The sequence below is a fragment of the Bos grunniens genome, chromosome 24 (assembly GCF_055505025.1).
Source record: "Bos grunniens cultivar Pamir isolate PY7600 chromosome 24, Bosgru_T2T1.0, whole genome shotgun sequence".
NCBI classification, from domain to species: domain Eukaryota; kingdom Metazoa; phylum Chordata; class Mammalia; order Artiodactyla; family Bovidae; genus Bos; species Bos grunniens.
In genome coordinates this window covers 63641527-63658605 of record NC_141188.1, presented here as the reverse complement: position 1 = coordinate 63658605, position 17079 = coordinate 63641527, and the positions used below count along the sequence as shown (strand labels likewise).

The 17079-nt window shown below is 44.3% G+C and overlaps 2 long non-coding RNA genes across 3 annotated transcripts; both read left to right on the top strand.

Moving 5' to 3' along the window:
* Nucleotides 1-90: 90 nt before the first annotated feature.
* LOC147346436 (uncharacterized) lies at nucleotides 91-11852 on the top strand. Of its 2 annotated transcripts, none has more exons than XR_015153613.1 (3): nucleotides 91-217; nucleotides 10260-10393; nucleotides 11699-11852. It is a non-coding gene; the product is annotated as an uncharacterized LOC147346436 (long non-coding RNA). The 2 variants fall into 2 exon arrangements; XR_015153612.1 differs by having other exon boundaries at nucleotides 10260-10734.
* Nucleotides 11853-11966: 114 nt separating this feature from the next.
* LOC147346435 (uncharacterized) lies at nucleotides 11967-13655 on the top strand. The gene is made up of 3 exons (XR_015153611.1): nucleotides 11967-12206; nucleotides 12330-12548; nucleotides 12672-13655. It is a non-coding gene; the product is annotated as an uncharacterized LOC147346435 (long non-coding RNA).
* The last annotated feature ends 3424 nt before the right edge of the window (nucleotides 13656-17079 follow it).

Sequence of the window (17079 nt, the reverse complement as noted above, 5' to 3'; positions counted from 1 at the left end):
TGGAATGGCATACTTGCCATATGCACTCACTGATTCGTGCTGTGTTTGTTCAGCTCCTCACCTTTGAGGAGCTGTGTTCCAGTGAGTAGAGCTGTCGTGGAGGAGCAGCAGGCAGTCCAGAGAAGAGAAGAAAGCAAGTTACTGGAGGGCAGAGAGAGTGCGACAGAGACGTTGCTCTGGCCGGGACCCGAGGGTTTGCTGTGCTTAGGGGAAGTAGGTGAGTGGACTCTTTCAGAACGAAGAGGGTTTTACTCTACATAGTGGTTTTTGTTGGTTTTTTGTTTGTGTTTTTGTTTTTTGCTATGAACCATTTTTCGTTTTTAAAGTCTTTATTGAATTTGTTACAATATTGCTTCTGGTATATGTTTTGGTTTTTTGGCCACCAGACCTGTGACATCTTACCTCCCCGACCAGGGAATGAAGCCACAGCCCCCGTATTGGAAGGCGAAGTCTTCACCCCTGGAGTTCCAGGGAAGTCCCCACAGTGTCTCAGACCTTGCGTTACACATTATTTATACATTCTTACCCTCCCAGCCTCATCTTCAGTGTATGTTTTCATTCTGAAGTGGAATATCCTGACCATTTGAAGTCTCCTAAGATGAATATCCTCTCAGAGGGACAGATGTGTTTGAACATATTGAACAAGATGGAGAGTATCTACCTCCATCGTAAGAGGAATATGTTACTGATGAAAAGATTAAAACAAAAAATAAGAAAAAGTAAAATGATTAACTCCAGAGAGAACAAGGTTGCACAGGGAAATGCATACCATACTACACTTTATAGCTGGGCTGTGAATAATGTTCTCTTAGTTGTAATGATTTCAATGGACTTCCTTGGTGGCTCAGTGGTAAAGAATCTGCCTGCCAGTGCAGGAGACACAAGTTCAATCCCTGCTTAAGGAAGATCCCCTGGAGAAGGAAAGGGCAACCCGCTCCAATATTCTTACCTGGGAAATCCCATGGACAGAGGAGCCTGGTGGGCCATGGTCCACAGGGTCTCAAGGAGTCAGACATGACTTAGTGACTAAACAACAGCAGTGATTTCAATACTGAGTACTGAGCTGAACGAGATTGCGGGTGTATCGATACCGTAGGGGTATTAGGAGGAGGTGGAAGGGGACGGGATGGGGAACTGGACGTCCAAGGAGTCCATTGTCCTTCCGTGAAAGGAAGGCGACAGACAGTCTCTAAAAGCAAAACAAAAAAGTCACCTTAGCTTGTTATTTGGATGTCTGGAAAGATACAAGAAGCAACACCAAAAGCGATTGAGGTTGGAGATAAGTATCCACCCATGAAACCAACCCAACAATCAATCATGCTTCAGTACAGTGGCTTCTTTTCTTTAAAAAGCAGTGGGGAGAATTGTTCCCATTGAGTGAGAGTAGAGTGGGAGGGGGAGAGTGGAGGAGCCTGCTGCTTTGCATGACAAGCTGTGTGGTCTGCTTTTGACTCCCTCACCACCTAGATCATAATAAACTCAAAATAAATGAAGGATAAAATAATGGCTCTGGATTAAATCTCAACTTGGCAACTCACTGTGCTGTGTGACTTTGAGCAAGTAACTTAATTTCTCTGAGCCCCCATTTTCTCATCCATAAAATAAGAGTTCATATCAATTATATTATATTCACATTTTTATTTAAAATATGTATGTAATATATTACATGCTTAGGTTTTACATACACATATATGTATGTGTATGTATATATGCCTGCCTACTTGTGCTATGCTTAATCATGTCTGACTCTATACCCCATGGACTGTAGCCCACCGGGTTTCTCTCAATGAGATTCTCCAGGCAAGAATACTGGAGTGGGTTTTCATTTCCTTCTCCAGGGGATCTTCTTGACCCAGGGATCAAATCCGTGTCTTCTGTGTCTCCTATGTATTCATATAATCACCAGCACAATATTCAATGCAGGGTAAGTCCTCACTAATTTTAATTTCAGGGACTTCCCTCTAGCTCAGATGGTAAAGAATTTGCCTGCAATGCAGGAGACCTGGGTTCAATCCCTGGGTCAGGAAGATCCTCTAAAGAAGGAAATGGCAACCCACTCCAACATTCTTGCCTGGAGAAATCCATGGACAGAGGAGACTGGTGGGCTACCTTCCATGGGGTCTCAAGGAGTCGGACGTGACTGAGCGACTAACACACACACACAGTTTTAATTCTCCCCTACCTGCCCTCCACCCGCACTTTGCCTTTGTTACATTTTATTGTATATGTTAATACCATATAATGTAAGAAGTCAGATCACTTCAGCAGTTTTCAAGTAGGATTTTACCCTCCAAAATCAGGAAGTTCATCTCTCTAGTGTGTTATCTCCCTTCCTAAGGCAGATAATACAATGGCTTCTTCACAGGGATTTTTGTCACAGGAGGAGTGTGGAGAGCCTTTAGGAATAATGAGCAGCTGTGAGTAAAAATTCCAGAACTAACACAGTAGACAGAGAACCCAACTGGAGGTGGATCTGTGGAGGCAAGGACCCAGGTTACCCACTGGTCCTCGCTTACCTGGGATTTTCCTGGTTTTAGCACTGAAAGTCCTGCCTCCAAGGATTCCCCTCAATCCTGGTGTGGCGTCCACTAGAATGCATCCTCTCCTTTCAGACGAAGGGTTTCCCAGAGCTTCTCCCGAGACCAAGGTGTATCTAGTTCACCCAAAGCTCTGCTCACACCAGGTCACGGTCACTCAATCCAAACTATCGTAAGACACCCAGAACATATTCTGAACACCCAAAACTCATCTTCATCTGCTCACTGATGCCCAAAATCACCATGCAGGGGACCTGAAGTCCCACCCCACAGTTAGAAGTAATGCCTAGGGAACCAAATAAGTCAGGAAGAAAAGAATGCACACAACAGGAGTTCCCTGATGAAATGGTCCAACCAAGCAGCCATGTATGGACGTGAGAGTTGGACCAAAAAGAAGGCTGAGCACCAAAGAATTGATGCTTTTGAACTGTGGTGCTGGAGAAGACTCACAAGAGTCCCTTGGACTACAAGAAGACCAAAGCAGTCCATCCTAAAGGAAATCAGTCCTGAATATTCATTGGAAGGGCTGAGGCTGAAGTTGAAACTCCAATACTTTGTCCACCTAATGCGAAGGATTGACTCACTGGAAAAGACTCTGATACTGGGAAAAATTGAAGGCAGGAGGAGAAGGGGGCGACAGAGGATGAGATGGTTGGATGGCATCATTGACTCAATGGACATGAGTTTGAGCAAGCTCTGGGAGATAGTGAAGGACAGGGCAGCCTGGTGTGCTGTATGTAGTCCATGGTGTCACAAAGAGCCAGACGGGACTTAGCGACTGAACAACAGCAAAAGCAAAACTGGGTTCTTAAGGGTGCTGACTTACACTGGTGGGCAGGCTGTCCTGAAGAAATGATTGCCTCCAGTGGGAAGAGAAGAGGGGTTTTTTGTTGTTGTTGTTGTTTTGTTTTTTGCTAAAGGAATAAGGGAGGGAGACTTCAGATATTCTAACCAGGTTCTGTTTGCATATACTGAATGCACTTTTATGGATCCAAGTTATCATTCAAAATTTTTAAAAACAAATCAGAATATAAAGAAGGAAAATGCCTCAGAGATAGGATCACAGCTCATTGTCTATAACTGATAGTTGACCTATTCCTAAGAGCAAGCTTTGGTGGAAGATAGGCTGGGACCCTGAGCCAAGGTTGAATAGTGTGGCCCCGAGGTCAAGAATATGCTAGTAAGACCCGGAGGACTGACGCAATGCACTCGGCAGAGACCAGGGACCCCAGTGCTTCCCAAACCTAACAAGGTTTACCGAAGGTAATACAGGCTGACTCCCCTGAAGGCCAATCTTCCAAAGATGCAACTGGAGAGATTTCAGGCTGCTGCACGTGACCACCGGCTGTTTTCTCCACCTTTCTCCAGACTCAGTCAGGAGTTCACCCCTTGCTTACAACAGCAGAGACAGGAGAGGCCTGTTTGAATATGCAAAACCGTAACACAATTCACACTGCCATCCTGGTACACAAAAGCAGTGATGAGAATCTGGTCTCCTTTCTCACTCACAAAGAAAATATTCCTATATCGTTCAGAGTCTAGACTATTCACTTTTCCCCATGCGCTTAGGAAGGTGCACGGAATCAGATAGAATTTAATACAGTATTTTTTGTCATTCTTTAAACTCAGACGTTCATCTAAGCTGTTTCAGCGGGCTTCTCTTTGTACTGTTCTCAACTCCTTTCCCATCTGCTCTTATTCCCAGTTTTCTCTTCCTGGAATTTTCCAGAAGTGTATCCGTTGGGTTAGTCATCTCACCTGGCTTCTATAGATGCTTACCTGAGTGAAGCAGCTTTAGCTAAGAGCTGAAACTTGGGGCGTTAGTTCATTCTTGGCACCTGCCAGCCTCTGCTCCACCCTTCTGATCTGGTAATGGAAAGTTATGTCTGTAACACCCAGTTCCTCCCTGCTGGAGTACAGGCTAGAGCTCCTTCGAGGGGTTTTCCCTTTGAAAAGTGGCCAGGTATGGGGAAAGGTGGGTTAGGACTGGCTGGTCGCTGACACCTGGGCCGTGAGAATGCGGGCAGCGCCCAGGTCAGCGTCACACTGCAGAGCTGTGTCCCCCACACCGGCGTGCACAGTGCGTGTGCGTGCCATCACGCCAGTCATGCCCAGCTCTGTGTGGCCAACAGACTGCAGCCCGCCAGGCTCCTCTGTCCATGGGATTCTCCAGGCAAGGACACTGAGTGGGTTGCATGCCCCCCTCCAGGGGATCTTCTCAACCCGGAGACTGAACCCATGTCTTTTATGTCTCCTGCATTTGCAGGCGGGCTCTTTACCACAAGTGCCAGTTGCAAACCTGGTTCTTCTGGCTGAATATTTTCCAATGTAAAGCCAGTGGTTACCCAAGTGGCCGAGTCCTCTGTTGTAAAAGCCATTCGAATCATAAGCCACCATCACTGTGTGGTGCTTGTCAACTGTATGAGTTCTGCCTCTGTCCTGCCAGTTTATACATAGCCAGTGCTCATTTCCATGATGATTCATAAGTAACATAATAGCAGAGGAAACTAAAGTCACAAATAATCCCTGAAACATCATTTTGATTTAACATTTGCAATTTTCTGATGCTTGTTGTGAATATGGAAAATACAAGCTTAGAAATGGATTGTGTCTTCTGTATTCTGATGACTGTAATAATTAACTAGAGCAAGCTGAAATATTTTTAATTCCTCATCATTTCTGTTATAAAGAAATATAAAGTAGGAATAAAGTACTTTCAGGAGATAAAATGGCTAGTAGGTAAAAGGCAAAAGATCTGAGTGATATGCAGACAGGATAACCCTCCTAGAATTACTAAGAGTCAGCCACATTTAAAATTTTTCTCGCCATTGTTTTCTTCTTCACTTGAACACAGACAAGCCTCCCACAACTGTGTTGGCAATAGTTTATTCAGAATTAACCAATCCCAAAGTGGCATCAGTCCAGGAAGGAAACTCAGCAGTGGGAGCTGGCAGGTCACATGAACTCTTGTCCCTTGCAATACAATGGTGACCCAAATATGCAGAGGCCTTGCCAGCTCATGCGCACAGATGTACCTAGGACTTAAGCCTGCTGTACTCTTTGAGCGTTGCCAGGGAAACAAGGTTGCCCGTCAGCTGCACCCGTCACATGGCCTTCCATGTTTTCCTCTGCTCTGGTCCCCCATCAGTGGCAGCCTGAGGACCCCTCACCTTTGTCGCTGCTGCTGCTGCTCACTGGGAGAGCACTGCTTCCTCATTAAGAACACCACTTCTGCAGATTTCTAAGCTAGTCCAGTGGCTTCAGCTGCACACTGCTAAGGCAGGGGGCCAGGGTTCCATCCTTGGTCAAAGGACCAGAGCCTACACACCACAACTAAGACCCGGCATAGTCAAATACATAAATAAATATTTTAAAAGAATACCATTTCCTGATCGCTTCATAGATAGCAAGCAGGAAGTCAACACCTGCATTTGGTCCCATGAAGAAATGGGAAGACTGTCCCTTCCCCAACTCTTACTTACTTTATTGATAGACAGCCAACAGAGACACTTACTACACCCGCTGTACCTTCCAGAGCTTGTCATCTAAACAGCCTCTTTGCCTTATGCTCTCCTTGGGGGCAGACGAAAAACAGACTCTTCCATGGATTCCAAGGAAGAGATCCCTTCATCCACCCACTGTACTCAGAGACACCCGTGCATAAATAGCCGCTGGTAGATTCCTTGTCTCAATTAAAATGATTCTAAATAGGCACTTTGAGGGGACTGCCAAATCATCATTTGACCCAAATAGGTCTGCATTTTCTCCACTATTATCATAATAGAAAGTTAGAGAAGGAGGTTAGAGGCGGATGACCCGTAATCTAGGTGAACTGCAACTTTTTGCAACTTCACAGAAAACTAACATTTTCTATGAAGGCTTTGTCTAAAGACTATTCCCCTGTTCTTCTCCCTAAATGAACTGCTAGCTGTTTCCTCTTTTTAAAAGCTGATACAAAGTGAATAAAAATGTCCACCTTACACAACACAAAGATGAGAAATAAAAGAAAGTGGCCTGCCTAACCCAAAGTCATTCTTTACTCCAAAATTTCAACATCTTACATAACTAGGGAGCAATTTTATAAACAGAGGGACCTCTCAGTGTCTGGTGGAGCATACACTGTTTTCACACATGCTTTATCTTCATGCTAAATCTACAAGGAAGTGGGTTTTGTCCCCCGCATAGCTTTGATGTCGCGGCTGCCAATCTCAGAAAGTTTTGATTCTCCAGCTACCTAATGTGGACAGAGGAGCCTGGTGGGCTGTGGTCCATGGGATTGCAAAGGGTCAGCTGTGACTGAGTGCACACAGACAGACAGACAGACAGACATTGTTATAAGAGTCTGAGTCTAAGAGGTCTCCTCTTGTACCATGATTGTGTTAGATTTTACTCTAGGACCTGCCGTCAGGTGAGTCCACACCACACAGATGGCATGCGGAGTTTCTGTTTTCATAACTTGGGAGACACTACACAATTGTAGTTGTCTTGTAATGCAGCTCTGTAAAGTGACCCATTTAGAAACACAGGTCAAACTTGTTCTTTTCTGGGTTCCTTGACCTGGAATACATTCCCAAGTCATGGAATTCTTAAAGTGTGGCATGGTGAGATGTTAGGATTTGCCACCAAATATAGTCTTTAATTTAGAAAAATAACAATGCGTGCATAAGGAACATGATCTTTTACAAAGGGAAGTAGCTACAGTATTCTTGGTCCAATAGCCACTAATTTCTGCCACAAACCAAAGATATCACTGAAAGTTGCCGTTCACCTACATTGTGGGTCGTCCGCCTCTAACCTCCTTCTCTGACTTCCCATTATTTAAAGTGCTCTCCACAAATGCTTTCTATTCCCAGAGCACCTGAACGTGAATTGCTTAGGTCTTGGGCCAGCGATCGCCCTTTCGGCCATGCATCCAATGAATCTGAGTGTTATCAGATTTAGCTTCTGGCTGTCACTCACCAGGGTTATTTTGAACCATAATGGAAGCTAATGTGAGAAGAACATGTAATATACATGTATGTATACATGTACATATAACTGAATCACTTTTCTGTACAGTGGGAATTAATTGTAAATCAACTGTACCTCAATAAAATAAATTTTAAAAAATAAAATAAAACAAACCTATTTTAGACCTGATCATAAATGTAAACGCTTTGTTTATGAATATTTAAATTATCAAAAATTAGACCAACTCAAACATAAAATCATTTTAGGTTGAATTTTTTAATATTTAAGTAATAACAGAAACCCTATAGAACACTTTATTCTAATCAGCAATTTACTTTCTGGATGATGTTTTCATTGTTTCCACTTGTTAGAATATTATTTATGCTTGTTAAAAAAATTAGTAGCAAGGAAATTTGAAACTCAAGTTTGCATGGAGGAGACAGAATCTTCAACAACTCCCTGTAGCAATTCAGAAAAATTGTGTCAGTATTTTGATAATGAAAAGTAAAGTTTCTTGTGATATTAGTTAGGGCTTTCAATCTCTTTCTTGAGTACGATTTTCATCCATTCTTTGATTCTTTCCCACAAGCAACTATAAAGCGAGTCTGTAATCACAATTCACCGAAAGCCCAGAGTGATGGGATGCGTTTAATGTAGACTACAGAAGGTGGGTCCCCCCCTTTCTTGTTTTGTGATGTAATCTAAAAATAGGGATATGGCCTAACCTCATATACATCTCATCAACCTTTTAATTCACAATTCTGCTTTCATTACGGGCATGAGAGTAATTCAGTGTTTAATTTTACATGTTATACTGTTGTATGTATAAAACTCATGCTCAAATACAATCATATTGTAATGATTGATAAAGAAAAATGAATCTAGAATGTGTCACTGAACACAGTGAATTAAGTCATCGTATTAAATGACTCTTCTCCTAAATATTCGTACTCAAATAGGCAAAGATTAAGAAAGCCCTTATTTGAAAAACCAATTTTTAAAAGTAATAGTGTTCATAGAGCTTTAAAGAGAACAAATGCTCAAACCACAGAACAAGTAATAACAAGTCAAATGTATTCAAAAACAAGACCCTCTCACTCTCCATCTAATACGTGCCGGGGCTCCACCCACGTTGTCTTCTGAGATGGATGAGAGTCAAATGGAGCCTGGACCACACCCTCTCAGGCTCCTTCACTGGCTCTTCCTGTTCACTCTGTGCTCTAATTTTGATCCCTTTTCTCTTTCCACTTTTACTTCCAGAGACCCTACCCTTTCTCATCAAGTCCAAGACCACCTACCACTGAGGACTCCCATATTTGCATTTCCAGATCTCTTTTGACTTTATATTCCAGGGCCTACTTGACATCTCAGAGGCATTCCCAACTTCACCTTAAAATCTGCCCTCATCATCTATCTCCCAAACCTGCTTTCCTCTCCAACTTTCTGCATCTCAGCAAGGGGGCCTTCCAATGTCCCAGTTAGAATGAAACCTGAGATTGATCTTTGACACCCCATCTGCCTCATAGTCACGCAATCCATTGCCAGGTGCTACTGATTCCCCTCCAAAGTATAGCTCAGGCCTCTCCACCTTTCATCGTCTCTCCATGGACCCCCTCAGTCCAAATCACCATTGGCTCTCGCCTGAGCCTTGCAGCAGTTGGCTCCTGGCTCTTGCCTCTTTCATCCTTATCTTATGCAACCTGTTTTCTACTATCACCCAGAGTGACTGTCCTTAGACATAAGGTGGATCATATTACCCGCCTGCTGAAACCCCTTCAGAGACTTTGTGTCGGCCTGACGTTGCCCAAAAGGCCTTCCCTGGTCCGGCCATGCCACCTGCCCACCTGCTCTTCAGCACTCTCTAGTCGGGGTTGAATTATATCCTCCCAAACGATATATCTAATTCAACCCCCAGTAGCTGTGACCATGACATTATTTGAAAATCAAGTCTTTGTAGACTTAATTAAGGTTTTCAAAATGAAATAATCCTAAATTACCCAGATAGGCTCTAAATTCAATGACTGGTGGTCTTATGAGACGAATGAGAGTGAGACTGCAGACCCAGAGAAGGTAAGTGAAGATGGAGATGGGAATGGAACAATGCACCCACAAGGCGAGGCAGCCCAGAGCCACTAGAGCCTGGAAGAGGCAGCAGGATTCCCCATGGCATTTCCAGAACGACCACTGGCCCACTGACTCTTTGATTTTAGAATTCTGACACTCAGGATTGTCAGAGGACACCTGTGTGCTGCTTTAAGCCGCCGAGCTTGTGGTGACTTGTTGCAGTAGCCCTGCGTGTTAAGTTGCTTCAGTCACGCCTGAGTCTCTGCAACCCTATGGACCATAGCCCACTAGGCTCCTGTCCATGGAGCAAGAATTCTTTAGGCAAGAATATGGAAGTGGGTTGCCATTCCCATCTCCAGGGGACCTTCTTAACCCAGGGGTCGAACCCATGTCTCTTCTGTCTCCTGCATCGGCAGGTGGGTTCTTTACCACGAGTGCCACCTGGGAAGCCCTAGGAACCTAATACACCCCCTAAACTCCCATATACTGATCTTTCAATTATTTTAGAGCCAGATTTTTCCTGCTGAAAGATTCTTTGCAAATTTCCACCACCAGGAATTAAGGCAGTTTTTCAAAGAGATTTCCTCAAGACCTAATCTAAATCAGGCCCTCCCCCCTGTACTCAGAGGTCTTTCTTTTAGCATTTATAAGAATTTATAACTACATATTTGTGTATTTGTTAAATGTCTTCTCTCTTTTACATTCTAGGCTCCATGAAGGCAACGAGTGTGTCTTTTATGTCACTACAATAATTCCTATCCTGGCAGAATAGCTACTAAAAATGTTTCTCCAATAAATCGCATTACAGAGATAAAAGGGGACTAAATGCTGTCCTTTTGTTGGTGGGTATCTTGAGAAGTGGCTTACCTTGTATTGAGTTAGCTGAAATCCACCAACTCAGTTAAATTTTAACTGAGTTATTGATTAAAGGATTTATACTCCATGGATTAATCCATCAAATCCATAGAAAATTAGAAATCACAATGCCATTACAAAAGAAAATACTTTCTGTTGATACATGATCTGCTAGAGAACAGGGCTACTTGTTTGCATGCAGGCACCAACCACCACACGAACTAGTTGAGATGCCAAGATACACAATGAAAACCATGCCAGGGAAGCTATGCAAATCGGCTCCTCAGCACCTACAGTCTTCATGAATGTGCCTGAAGTGCAGATCCTTGTACATATGATGTCTTCCCATTTCCTTTCATCCCAACAAGCATGTCTCGATGCCTTCATCCCAATAAGCAAGGCCCTCATACCTCCCAACACCTGACACACACCGATGCACACAGCAATCTGTGAATCAGACTCGGCCACAGGGGGATGACTGTCTTGGGTGGGTGAGCTCTGAATCAGGGTACAAGAACCATATTGCCAGACATAGGAGAAACACATCTCAATCTTATTTCAGAGGAAAATTTCATGGGCATTGTGCCAATGAAGCCAAAGGAGAGTATTAAATAAACAAATCTGCCCATTCAAATCCTTCATGTAGGGGCATTTCCCCCCTCCGGTCAGTGGTTTCATTCATCTACTCATTGATCCAACAAGTTTTCCCTGAAGGTTCACTAGACACTGTCCCCTCTCGAGCTGTAGAAATACTATGTAGGAGAACATAGCCCCGCACTCAGTGCCCAGAGTCTGACAAGGGAGACAATCCACGAGCAATTCCCAGGCAGCATGGAAACCGCCATGAGGGTGCTGTGTGAACAGCCGGAAGACAGGGTGCCTGAGTGCCAGAGGGAGCGGGAGTACTTCTCAGAGAGGTTCAGACCCATCAGATAACTTGGACCTGACCACTCATAAGCTGGTGCTCAGGGTCCCCTGGGCGTAAATGGCCAGTCACGGGATGATAGGCAGGAAAAGGTTTTCTCAACCCATTTGCTGAAACATTCCACACACCCACATAGAGTGATGATTCATAACTTGAGTAGAGTTCATAACTTGAAACGGAACCAGGTAGTAAGGTATGTGAAAAATCTTCCTGGTCTTTACTTTGCATCCCATAAAGTACGTTCTCATTATACAACATCCTTGTGGGTTGGAAAACAGCATCTTTCTACTTTTAAACTTCAAAACTTGGTGTGTAAATCCCTGATCTATTTCTCAATAAATATTGTTACTATTTGTTTTGGCAATAGGTAATATAAAAAGCATCACTATGAACAATGCTAGTGGAGGTGATGGAATTCCAGTTGAACTATTTCAAATCCTGAAAGATGATGCTGTGAAAGTGCTGCACTCAATATGCCAGCAAATTTGGAAAACTCAGCAGTGGCCACAGGACTGGAAAAAGTCAGTTTTCATTCCAATCCCAAAGAAAGGCGATGCCAAAGAATGCTCAAACTACCGCACAATTGCTCTCATCTCACACGCTAGTAAAGTGATGCTCAAAATTCTCCAAGCCAGGCTTCAGCAATATGTGAACCGTGAACTTCCTGATGTTCAAGCTGGTTTTAGAAAAGGCAGAGGAACCAGAGATCAAATTGCCAACATCCACTGGATCATCGAAAAAGCAAGAGAGTTCCAGAAAAACATCTATTTCTGCTTTATTGACTATGCCAAAGCCTTTGACTGTATGGATCACAATAAACTGTGGAAAATTCTGAGAGATGGGAATACCAGACTACCTGATCTGCCTCTTGAGAGGTATGTATGCAGGTCAGGAAGCAACAGTTAGAACTGGACATGGAACAACAGACTGGTTCCAAATAGGAAAAGGAGTTCGTCAAGGCTGTATATTGTCACCCTGCTTATTTAACTTCTATGCAGAGGACATCATGAGACAGCAGAAGTGAGCCAGGATGGAGCCAGCCACACCGGGACCAAGGCTGTCCCATCACCCAGGCTCCACAGGGGACAGCATGTGGAGAAGGAGACAGAGTCCTCAAACACGGGACTCGGACGGGGGATTTCTCCAGTAAGAAGACTTTGTTTCTGCCATTCCATTCATCTCTTGAAATTTCCTGAGAAAAAAGTGACAAGTCAAAGGTAAAGAGGAAAAACTGGATTTATCGTAAATACACAAACAAATCTCTCACTCACCACTGACCCAAATACTGTTTTGTTTTGTTTTGTTTTATTTCTCTCTCACTTCGCCTTTTAAATTTGCAGCAATTTAACCTGGAGGAGACACCCTGAGCAGAGATGCCTGTACAAGTTGACCACTGATGCACCGTGACTCAGAACCTAGTGTGATGCTATCTACAGCGCGTGGTGGGTACCAGGCTTCCCAGGGCTGAGAGGTGTGGATGTGAATGCATTAGGCAAGCAGCTGTTTTGTCTGAGTCATGTGTCCCAAACACCAGTCTGGAGGCTCAGTGTTCTTGCAACAAGAGGGGGAACAAAAGACCATTGATAAACTCAGAAGAACTTCCAAGTATCAGAAGGAATAAAGTCAAGAGAAAAGAAAACAAAATACCATCAGAGAACACTTGACGAAAATGTAGAGACTTTCTGGGTTTTTTGAAAGCCAGGTAAAGGATATACCCCTTCCTACTTTGTTCCCCACTTCCTTTATTTTTAAACTCATAGTCTTTAGATTTTGATTAATAGTAGTGTTTTGGAATCATTTCAGATTTTCGGAAAAATTGAGCAGAGAGGACACAGAGCTTTCACATGCTCTCCTCCCTCCCCCCAGTGTCCTCAGCTGCTAACCCACCATTAGCAACACACGGGTTACAAATCGTAAGCCTGCATTATTTTAGTTAACGTTAGTAATTAATTTGATTACTTAACTACATTATCATTAACTAAATTCCATAGCTTACCTCGTGTTCTCTCTGTATTTCGCATCCTCTACACTTGGCCAAGAGTATAATGACGGTGTCCTCCAGTTCGGTATCACGTAGAATGGTTTCATAGCTTGAAGTGGTGGACACAGGTTGCTTCCGTGTCTTGGCTGTTGTAATAGATGCTGCAATGAACACAGGAGTGCAGATATCAATTTCATTTCCTTTGGATATATAACCAGAAGTGGGATTGCTGGATCATATGGTAGTTCTACTTTCAATGTTTTTGAGGAACTTCTCTACTATTGTCAATAATGGGTGAATCAACTTCCCGCCCATGGTGACCAAGAGCTCCCTTTTATTTAAACTTTTGCCTCTTGAACTTTGTCTCTTTTTGATGACGGCCATGCTAACAGGTGTGAGGCGATGCTGTGATTTCGATTCATGTCCCTGATGATCAGCAAGGCTGCACACCTGTTTGCGTACCTGTTGGCCATGTGCATGCCTTCTTTGGAGAAATGCATATTTAAGTCCTTTGCCCATTTTTTACTGGGATATATTGACGTATAACATTAACTCTTTGAAAACAAATATGTATCAATGCATATATGTGGAATCTAGAAAAATGGTATAGATAAATTTATTTGCAAAGCAGAAACAGAGACACAATCAGAGAGAACAAACATGTGGACACCAAAGGAGGGAAGAGGGGTGGGGTGAAGAGGCGATTGGGGTTGACACAAATACATTATTGATACAAGGCAGGAATAGGTAACTAATGAGAACCTACCGAATAGCTCAGAGAACTCTACTCACTGCTCTGTAGCAACCTAAATGGGAAAGAAACCCAAGGAAGAGGGGATATATGTATATGTAGCTTGATGCTGGGAGGGATTGGGGGCAGGAGGAGAAGGGGATGACAGAGGATGAGATGGTTGGATGGCATCACCGACTCAATAGACATGAGTTTGAACAAGCTCTGGGAGTTGGTGATGGACAGGGAGGCATGGCGTGCTGCAGTCCATGGGGTCACAAGGAGGTGGACACGAGTTGGTGACTGAAAAACAACGATGGCTGATTCACTTTGCTGTGCAGCAGAAACGAACACATTATAAAGCAACTATACTCAAGTTTAAGAAAAATAGCTCTGTGAGAGAGTGAAAACAGCTATGTTCTCCATACCCAGCACTGGGTGCTCGAGGAGCTCCTGGCTTCACACAGCAAAGCCTCAGGAGCGTGACCCCCTCCTCCATGCCCAGCAGCTGGTTTAGTCACTGTCTCTCCAAGTCCTGTGTCTCTGCCCAGGGCCCATTGGTGCTCTTGCAGCCCTCTCTGTAATGGTGACCATCAGCTCAATTCCCACCCCTTCGGGGGACTCTGAGGTTCTGGAATGGAGGCTGTGACTGGACACTCACTCTGAGCCTCTGTCAGGGAGGGAGGTCCTACGGCTTGTCAGCCACGGTCACCCCCCCCCCCCAGCCCCATGCCTGGTCCCACGGCTCTGCTGAGCTCCTGTACAGCACACACCGGGGGCCATGGAGAAGGACCCAACATCCACCAGACAGACTGCCTCCGTGGTCTTTCCTAGATATTTAAGGTGAAAAGTAGATGCCAAGAAACAACTCATTTTTTCACACCCATCATAGTTGCACTGTGGTTCTCATAGTTCTGCAGTTGAACTTGCTGGGTTATCCGTGAGTTAGGCCAAGGTGGCTTCCTGGCTTTATGCCATGTGACAGATGCTGGGTTATCCATGAGCTAGGCCAAGGTGGTTTCCTGGCTTTGTGCCGTGTGACAGATGCACTCGGTAAAGGATCGTTAGAAGAGCACGTGCAGCCACTCAGTTCCGTGGGGCAACGTCACATGGTATTTTAGGAGGTGTTCTTCAGTTTTATACTCTCTGGAAATCATTGCTTGCTTGCTACTTTATATTTTATTATTAAAGAATAAGGGCTTCCCTGGTGGCTCAGTCACTAAAGAATCCCCCTATAATTCAGGAGATTGCCCGCAGCACAGGAAACCAGGTTCAATCCCTGGGTCTGGAAGTTACCTGGAGAAGGAACTGTCAATCCACTCCAGTATTCTTGTCTAAAAATCCCATGGACAGAGGAGCATGGTGGCTACTGTATAGGGTGTCAAAAAGAGTCAGACATGACTGAGCATGCATGCATCCTTCAGGGTCCCAATTCAGTTCAGTTCAGTTCAGTGGCTCAGTCATGTCCGACTCCTTGCGACCCCATGAATTGCAGCACGCCAGGCCTCCCTGTCCATCACCAACTCCTGGAGTTCATGCAGACTCACGTCCATCGAGTTGGTGATGCCATCCAGCCATCTCATCCTCTGTCATCCCCTTTTCCTCCTGCCCCCAATCCCTCCCAGCATCAGAGTCTTTTCCAGTGAGTCAACTCTTCACATCAGGTGGCCAAAGTACTGGAGTTTCAGCTTTAGCATCATTCAGATCAGATCAGATCAGATCAGTCACTCAGTCGTGTCCGACTCTTTCCGACCCCATGAATCCCAGCACGCCAGGCCTCCCTGTCCATCACCAACTCCCGGAGTTCATGCAGACTCACGTCCATTGAGTCAGTGATGCCATCCAGCCATCTCATCCTCTGTTGTCCCCTTCTCCTCTTGCCCCCAATCCCTCCCAGCATCAGAGTCTTTTCAAATGAGTCAACTCTTCGCATCAGGTGGCCAAAGTACTGGAGTTTCAGCTTTAGCATCATTCCTTCCAAAGAAATCCCAGGGCTGATCTCCTTTAGAATGGACTGGTTGGATCTCCTTGCAGTCCAAGGGACTCTCAAGAGTCTTCTCCAACACTACAGTTCAAAAGCATCAATTCTTCGGTGCTCAGCCTTCTTCACAGTCCAACTCTCACATCCATACATGACCACAGGAAAAACCATAGCCTTGACTAGACAGACCTTTGTTGGCAAAGTAATGTCTCTGCTCTTGAATATGCTATCTAGGTTGGTCATAACTTTCCTTCCAAGGAGTAAGCGTCTTTTAATTTCATGGCTGCAGTCACCATCTGCAGCGATTTTGGAGCCCCCAAAAATAAAGTCTGACACTGTTTCCACTGTTTCCCATCTATTTCCCATGAAGTGATGGGACCAGATGCCATGATCTTCGTTTTCTGAATGTTGAGCTTTAAGCCAATTTTTTCACTCTCCACTTTCACCTTCATCAAGAGGCTTTTGAGTTCCTTTTCACTTTCTGCCATAAGGGTGGTGTCATCTGTATGTCTGAGGTTATTGATATTTCTCCCGGTAATCTTGATTCCAGCTTGTGTGGATCATGGAAAAAGCAAGGGAGTTCCAGAAAAACATCTATTTCTGCTTTATTGACTATGCCAAAGCCTTTGACTGTATGGATCACAATAAACTGTGGAAAATTCTGAAAGAGATGGGAATACCAGACCACCTGATCTGCCTCTTGAGAAATTTGTATGCAGATCAGGAAGCAACAGTTAGAACTGGACATGGAACAACAGACTGGTTCCAAATAGGAAAAGGAGTATGTCAAGGCTGTATATTGTCACCCTGTGTATTTAACTTAGCATCATTAGGGAAGTTGAAAATCCGTCCTTGTCCGCCAGCACTGGCAATAGTAAGATGGTGGCCCATCACTGCAGGAGGGAATCAATGGTGGTCTTGGAACTGACTGTTCTAAGACAGTGTAAGAGAAGGGGGATTTGAGGGACTCTTGTGTTCAGCCCTCTGAGAGAGTTCTGGAAGGAAGCATTCGTCAAGATGACACTGAGAAGGCAGTGAATGTATTATGAACACTAT